Here is a 9114-nt window from a genome sequence, read left to right on the forward strand (position 1 = left end):
CCAATGCAATAATAACTTTTTCTTTTCAATTGTACCTTTCAATTAATACTCTGCACACTACTTTTAAAGTACTACCTCCGTCCCTAATTATAAGACCCTTTTGAAAAAAATAACGCGAATTAAGATAGTGGATATTTGTATTAAATATGTTTGTAATTACTATTGTTTTTACAATTTTATCCTTTAAGAAAGAGGGTTTGGCTTATGTTTTCAACATTCTATTTATTGCTGATTGAAGAAAAAGATGTATAATAAATAGGGGCATGTATGTAAAAAAATAATTAATGTAGTTGGAAATAGAAAAAGGATCTTATAAAAAGGGACAAAAAAAATTCTCAAAAGGGTCTTATAATTAGGGACGGAGGTAGTATTACTTTTAAAACTAACCAATAGTTAATAAGGATAATTTGGTAAAATAACCATTCGCTTTCTTTTAATCATTGCTTTTCTTAATATGTGTATAAACACCTAAAACGACACTCATTTTAAAATGGAGGGAGTATTATTTCTCATTTTTCTAATTATTGTTGTCAACTTTTGTTGGTTCAAAAGTTGCATGCATGCTATCAAGGCGTTGAATAAACAGGACAAGTCGGAACAAGTGGCTGTATTTAGCCAGACACAAGCCAATTCCATTTACAATAACTCGTTTGTGTTTGTATTTTTTTATGAAAAAGGCATTTTAGTTTTTCATGAAACTTGTACCAAAAAAACAAAAGTTTTTCATGAAACAAGAATCATTAAAAATATGATTTTAATTCTCTATCTAAAAGGTGTCAACCTAATGGTTAGAGCTTAATTTATAATTGGAGAATGCTAACCATTGCATTTGGAGCATTGGATAAAGGGATAAAAATAGAAATATAGCATTGAAAAATGGTGAAAAGTGATAAATTTAACTTTTTAAAAGTCAAAATGTTGTTGAAACCAATGCAAACATGTTACTTTTGGCTTCCTTAAGTTAGCAAGACCCTTTATAATTTTATGAACAGTTATACCGCAACAATTAGTGTCAATGTATTAATAAAATTTCTCCTTTCATAAATATATGAGAAATGCTACAATACAGCCGCTCGTCCCGTGAGCTTAACTCAGTTGATAAAAAAAAAAATACAATGCATAATATATGCAAGGTCTGAGATTCGAATCCCGGTCACCACAAAAAAAAACAATACAGCCACTCAAATTTATAACGATGTATTTTAAAATCTTGCACCTTTTCATTTTAACAAAATTAAAGGTCAAAGCATTGTGTAAAAGAGTTAATCAGTTCAATTATTTTGGGGAAAAAGAAAAAAAAAACATCTTCCTTCTATACAAAAAAAAAAAATATATATATATATATATATGGAAAATGCTTGTTCCTACAAATCTGTTATCCACGAAAACCACGACTTGATATCCGCCATCCATTTTCATAAACACATGGCCATGATTTCCATTAAATCCGGAATTAATAGTTTTCCATCTCTATAAAGCAGAAATGCAATACATTCTTGGTATTCGTTGAAAAAATCTTCGTGGAAAATAGCACTTCTCTATATATATAGAAATCATACCATTTTTTGGTGGTGTTTGCGGCAGTCATGTGTCCGCCACTATGGCACTTGGGGCTTTCCGGTGGTCCAAATTCCTCGTAACGGTTTGCGAGGACTATATTTGCATGGGACTTTTGTTTGCCGCAAATATGTCTTTGTGTTACCTTTTTCTTGTTTGCGTGGAAAATTGGCCGACATGTAATCCAGGACATTCATGTAGTGAATATATGGTTGCATGTGAAAGCATTAATTCGTGTAAAGTTCAACAATTAAGGGATCATCAACCTAATTTCTAATTTTCCAAAGATCTAGTCCTATAAAAAATCTTGACTATAAACCTAATTTCTTATTATTTCTCTTGTGAAAGCAAGAATAAATCATGAATATTTTTTTCTCAAAATTTAGATTTCAGGCCAAAGAAATTTAATTTCTTTTTTATGATATTGATATAGCAATATAAGCCCAACAACCCAACTTATTTGAGCATCATTTGATTTTAGAGGCATATAGAGATCAAACACCGTTAGGAAAGAATGACCTCCGGTGTGAGGGTCAGCAATATGAGCAGGTTAAATTTTCTTCTACCCCACAACCTACTAATATAGCTAAAGAAGTTTAAATTTTTAGATTTACTTGCATATTACATTTTAAAGTTATTCAATTTACAAACTAATAAAGGCTAAAAATTTATTAAAGCATCTATTATCATGCAAGCTTCACAAGAGTACAATTATCAAGTTTGTTAAGGTTAAAAGTCAAGAATTTGGAAATTCATGAATGGCGTGTATACCGATAAAACAGATTTGGGCATAATTATGATTCTTGATCTTCTATAATTGTTCCTTCGGAGCAATGCTTCTATAGTGCATTCAAGAAAGTTACTTTTTTTAAAAAGTTAATTTTGATTTTAATGTTTGATTCATTTTCAAATTGTTGATTTCTGATTAATGATTAATAGTAATTCATCTGGTAATGTTTGCAACATTTTGGACTTATAGGTACTATTTTATTGTCGGAATCTTTAACATGCAAATATAGTTGATGATATTATGTGATAGTCTTAAGTGTTATACTTTGTGGGGGTGTTATACTTATAACAAGGTAGGATAAAATTAGATTAAGTGTAGTCTTGTTAATCAGATGAGTTGATGATACTATGAGGACTGAACTTTTGATGTCATTGTACAAACAGTGAAGTGTTACTCATTACATTTTTGATATTATAGTATTAACTTCACCAAAAAAAAGTCAATCTCATGAATTCACCATAGAATTTTCCTTGTTACTATTCTTGAAATTGAATGAATTCATTTATATATTGATTTATTTTATTTCTAATCTAAGCATTTCTCTTCAAATTGCTATCATCCTTCATCATATTTTCAGAAGACTTACAACTTTTACCTCTCAATTTTACATGGCTAATAAAGCTTCAAGTTCATCGGTTTGTAATTCAAGTCGAAAATCATTGACCTTGGACGAGAAAGTAGAATTATTCTTTGCTGAGACTCCTCTCAATCAGTAGGCTGAAGCATTTTCTATGACCCTTCATCGAGTACTAGAAGGTATGTACAAGACCAATTTAGAGAACAAGAAGTTTGAAGAACCGTGTTTTGAACTAGAGAAACTCTCTAATCATGTCGATTTTCCGACTGAACTTGTAAAAGAAACCAGAAGAAGAAAATAATTTTCTACTTGGTATTTTGAGTCCAGTTTAATACATCTTTATAGTGTCTCAACTATTACTAGATCATGGTATATCGATTGATGTGTTAAGTCGTAGTATTATATAGTATTCCAGACCCATCTCTGTTGTATGAGTGAGTATATTTACTTTCCTCGTATTAGCTTAATTTCATGGTATTTTTGTAAGGGCATCAAAATTTGTATTTTGTATTTAGAATCAAAACTAGGACAGTAAATTTTCAGTTTTGATACCAAAAATCAACACTATTTAGGCAAAATCATTCTCAACGTGGATGTTAATTAAGAGTCTCACAAGTATTTTTTAGAGGATATAATCTCAAAGTTTTCTTTTACTAAAGTTCGATCAAACATATATTATAGACTTATTTACGGTCTGAAATGGCTAAGTATAAATCAATCAAACCAATCAATCTCACACAATCATAAAATTTATTTATTATAATCTAGTGTCACAAATAAAAATATTTAAAATCTGCAGTACATAGCATTCTTTCTTGTCAAGTAATTTTTATTCATGACACATACACACACAAAACACACAAACACACACACACACAGAGTTGCCAAGTAGGAGAGTACATATTACTATAGAAAACAAACAGCTTGGTAACTAGGACCACTTATTCAGTACATATACATTTCATAACTCTCATTTCATACTTTAGAAATGATTGTTATCTTCTTTTGGAGGGTGGTGAGGATGTGGTTTGGGTAAGTTGGTAGGATGTATAGGATGAGAATGATCACCAAATCCTTGAGTAGATAGTGGATGGTTTGGATGATGATGAGGTTGAGAAGCAAAGCCTTGAGGGATGAGAATAAGAGATGCAAGGAAAAACACAAGCAAGTATGAGGAAAAAGAAGTCATCTTAATCTTAATTAGTGTGATTTTAGTATTGGTGCATAAAACATAAGAAATAATATCATGTTTTATACTAGTTAGATTAGAGACATTGGTGGTGAGTGGGAGGTGCAATTATTGATCAAATACGTCAGGCTATTGCCATATGCTTACGGATTAACCTACACGTCACAAAGCATATCAAATTAACTTTTTAAAAGCCTAATTTATCGGAATTATTGATTCTGGATTAAGATGAAAAAATCTGCAATTTTTTAATTAGGTTTTACTCGTGGAGGAGGTAGATGTGTGTCTGTTAACCTGCATATATTTTATATATATAGAGGTTGAAGTTTAAATTCCGAACATCCCATTTATTTATTTTGTAAAGGTGAATATCTAACCATTTGACTAACTAAAAAAATTGGAGGTGGATGTGTATATAACAAAATTTATTTGACACGGATTAACAAATTGCTCATTACGGAGGATATTGAAGTTTTTAGGCAATATACATTGTGGTGGGGAGACAACACAATTTTTGGTTTTCAACAAGTTAAAAAGTTAAACATAATATATATTCACCATTGTTTTCATCAATACTTTAAATTTCATCCAATATTACAATTTCATTTTTATTTAACCATGTTTCCAACAACATAAACCAATTTAAAAATATGGGCAAAAAGTAATCTTATTCCATTAGAAATGCAAAATACTAAGATTTTATCATTCTCTAATTCAAGTAACACATAAATATATTTTTGAAATGAAAGGATGTGGACCTTCTACATAGAGTTCAAAAGGTTATGCATAGCAATGTCATGTCTCCTGGTCCATGAATGTTGTGTTTACGAGGATTAGAATTGCCATCCAAAAAGGCTTGGTGGCGCAACTTGTTGCCCGCTTGCCTTCTATTCAAGTGTAAATAATGGTTTATATATTTGAAAATAATTTTGGATGAAGAAACTTAACAAGAGAAAAAATATGTCATTTTATAAAAACTTTATACGAGTTTTAGTCTAAGTGAAATATGTTTAATTAGCGGTTTTTTTATTTTGCGGTTTGTTTTGGTTGCTAAAATAAAAACCACAAATTAAAACAAACCATACAGTTGAGTAAAATGATCCGAATATATCCCAACCAAATACATTTATTACGGTTTAGATTTTGATTATTTGGTTCTATTGGGTTGATTCGGTTTTTAACACCCTAATCAAGATCAAAAAACAAAGTTTTTTAACTAGCCTTATCCACCAGCTAACTTGTCTTTACACACGACTTAAAAACCCACACATATCGTTGCAACTATACAGCATATTCTTTCGATCAATCAAACTAGTTCAGAGAAAGCAATCATATTGCATGAAAGCATTTACGTATTTCCTTTATAAAAGAATGAAGACCACAAAATTGTTTGGCATGCAAAATAATATTGGTAAACTGGGGAGTGGGAAAACCTAACATATTCAAAATGCCACTCAAACACTTCTAGATAAAAGGACGATTAAGAAATAAATGATTTGAATTTTATAAAAAAATTATATCACTGGAAAAAAAGCCGCCGCTCCTAGGGTTAGCGTCGCCACTCCCTTGTGAGGGATTCTGTTGTGGTTTGGTGAGATATCTGCTCCTCTTAACGTTTTTTGTTTCCACTTCATAGAGATAAAAGGTGCTTCCACTTTCTTTTCTTCCTCGGATCATGTTATGATCCCGTGATCCCTTTCTTTTCCAATTGGCATCATATACATTTCATTACAAGAACAAAAGGTGTTATTATCTCTCTTATGTTCTCCTATGACTCACGATTTGATCAATTGCTATCATTTATATCTTAATTCTTAGAGATAAAAGGTGTTGTATCTGCTTTTTCCTTCACACTGAATTGAGTTGTCTTGTTTCTTCCTTCTAAGTGCCACTATTTATATTTTAACATAAGGTATTAATTATGGGTTTACTCTTCTTCTTGTTTTGAGATTGTCACGGTTGTTATTTGTTGATCAGAATTCGAATCAAGTATTGTCTCTTGCGTAGCTCTGTTCTGCACTCTCATTTGCTTTGTTATTGTGAGTTTTTAAAAGGAGATATATGGATTATTGGGATCGCCAAAATTGCCGAGAAAAATGAGTGTCAAAGGATGGAATGGGAACTTGAGCGTAGTTCCAAAATTAAAATACTTATTCTCAAAAATACCAATTCTCTCCTTCTAATTTGTTCAGTCGAAAATGGCATTTTTGGGGTGTAATTTGTTAGTTGGAATTTTCACCAGCCTCATTTAATGTGATCAACATTAGTTGACTTTTACTCTTGCAGGAATCGAAGTTTTTTCCTTCAACTTAAGGAGTTTCGACGAAATGTTGGACTTAGCATGAAAGGGTCTAAATGCGTTAAGGTTCGACAAGAAACGAGACAGGAATACAAAATCGTCGAAGTCAAGCAACCTTCGTTGAGGCGGGAAGATTCGAATTTCAAAGAGAAGTGATTTCCTCAATGGAGAACATGGGAGACAAGCAGTTGTCTACATGGAAGAAGTGTAGATCGTGGGATTGTACTTGTTCTAGTTATTTTCTATGTATAAATAGTAGTTTTCCATAGGAAAAATGGGTCGCAAATCACCTATATAGTATTCTAAAACACTTGATGTACTAGCGCGAGAGAAAAGAGTCATAAAGAATTAATGTATGTAAATGATTTGTCGAACCACCTTTACTTTTAATGCATTGTACTTTATTTTTCCTTTAAGTTTATGCAATTTTAAACTTAATGCCTTTACTTTGCTTTTAAAAACCCTTTTCATGTCGAAAGACGCCATACGCTCTCGTCCTACGAACTCTATGAACGTTTGAAAAATAAAATGCACAACATGTCCTAGGATTTCTGGTTTGTTCCTGCTTGTAATAACCAAAACCACCCACCGTAGTTTATCAAAAACACCGGTAAACACATAGTCATTAAATTATTTGAAGATTTTTTAAGATTCTATATTTTGGATGAGAAAGGTATTAATATATTGTCAATATTGCGATAATTCCAAACTTGGACGAATAGATCTCTTAGTAATAATCCTTTTTTTTTAAGCAGCTAAAGTAGCCCACCTAAATTGACATTTAGTGGAATCGAACCTAAAACTTTCAGGAGCAAACTCTTAGAAGAAAGAAATGAACGGGTGAACTCTTTGTTCAAAAGAAACATCAATGACATTGTTCAAAAATTCATAAACGTGACAATATTATGATATAAAATTGAAGTTATATGTGGTATCACTGTAAATATAATGTCATATTCTTAAATCAAAGGCATGGTGATAAATAGAAATACAACTATTGGAATCCAAGACGATAACTACAATGTAATTATAAAATATTTTAGCAAAATATATATTTCATATTTATTTTTGCTAGCGTAAGAACTCACTCTTCAATGCATGGTGTAATTGTCATATCTTGAGTATGAGACTCATGCTATCCGTAGGACAATCTATACGATTTACATTTACCATTAAGGCACCTATACCTTAGATCCCGAGTATCTGGTGGGCAATCATCAACAGTTCTACAAACAACATATCCTATAATGATAGAAAATAATAAACTAATGTTATAAAAATGAAATAAAGATTATATATCAACTACAAACTAAAGAATAAAATTTTAAAAGGATGGAAAAAAAACATTACCCTTAACATTTTTAGCAACAAGAAATAGGAAGATGAATAAAATTATAGCATACACAAACTTATGAGCCATATCTTTCTCTCTTTACATAAAACAAATACAATTTATTTTATCACTTTATAGTGTATAATCTTTACATACAACAAATATGACATATTTGATTACTTTATAGGGTATAAACTTAAAAATGTAATTATTTTTACCCCTTAAGAACTTGAAAAGTCCCTCCCTAAATTTAGAATTATTATTAAGTGTCTCTTAAGAAGAACAATGTGTTATATTATCCATTTAACACACTTAATAAAGGTGTACTGTAAAAAACTTGCTAATCATTAGAATTTAATATTTTGGTAATTAACCTTACTACTTTTCATGATCGGAAGGCGAAATTTAAAAAATAATAATGCATAATTTAATCGTATTGTAGAATTTTGTATATATTAAAATCATTTAATCATATGGAATAGTATAAAAAAATTTAGTCGCATGAATTCATACACATTATCATTCACATAAAGTCTTTTATTGGTATATGTATATGTTGAAACAAAATTGGTTTGTACAATTCCTCTAAGGTTTTGATGATAACAAAGTATTAAAGAATAATTAGATATGCTAATATATGTTCAAGTGTGCAGGACGATAGATTTAAATTTAACAAGGTCTGAACATGTATAACAGCACCATATGCACGCGAGAAGCTCAAAAACTTTTATAGAAGATCTAAAGAAAGGTCAACCAGAAGTCAACACCTTAGATCAGAAGAAATTATGATACTCAGAAGCTAAAGACTTTCATCAGACTCTAAAGAATGATCAGACTCAGAAGACCTCATCAGACTTGGAAGATCTCCACCAGACTTGGAAGACCTCCAGACTCAAAAGATCTTAAGGGACCCAGAGTCCACGTCAGATTTTTCCACTTCTATAGTTGTCACTTTCAAAGTCTGATGGTACAGTTTGTCTTCTTGTTGCCACTTGAATAAACAAACAAATAACTTCAAGGACAGAGAGAATGAACGGATAATTCTTGTTTCTGCAAAGGAAATTCAAATGTCTAATCAACGAAACTATCCACATCAGGAAAAGGGTCCGTTCTTGATTTAAAGCTTCTCAATGACTCTAATTATGTTGGAATTTGTTCTCCAAGGTCATTTAAATCCTTTCTTATATAAGGAGTTGAAACTCTGCTATTTATATTGTGTCATTAACTCTGTCAAAATCAAATAGCATAAAAACACTTAAGAATTTCTTATCAAAGTTAGTATCTTAGAAATTCTAAGTCTTTAGAGTTTGTTTTGATTAGTTCAGTTTACACCTTTGATTGTATATCAAGTGTAAGAACATATCATGTT

General features: G+C 30.9%; 1 long non-coding RNA gene across 1 annotated transcript; it reads right to left on the bottom strand.

The window, feature by feature from the left end:
• Window positions 1–7264: 7264 nt before the first annotated feature.
• LOC11421142 (uncharacterized) lies at window positions 7265–7919 on the bottom strand. The gene is made up of 2 exons (XR_003010283.2): window positions 7763–7919; window positions 7265–7654 (listed from the first exon to the last, which is right to left on the bottom strand). It is a non-coding gene; the product is annotated as an uncharacterized lncRNA (long non-coding RNA).
• Window positions 7920–9114: the final 1195 nt, after the last annotated feature.

Source organism: Medicago truncatula, chromosome 3, assembly GCF_003473485.1.
Source record: "Medicago truncatula cultivar Jemalong A17 chromosome 3, MtrunA17r5.0-ANR, whole genome shotgun sequence".
NCBI lineage: Eukaryota > Viridiplantae > Streptophyta > Magnoliopsida > Fabales > Fabaceae > Medicago > Medicago truncatula.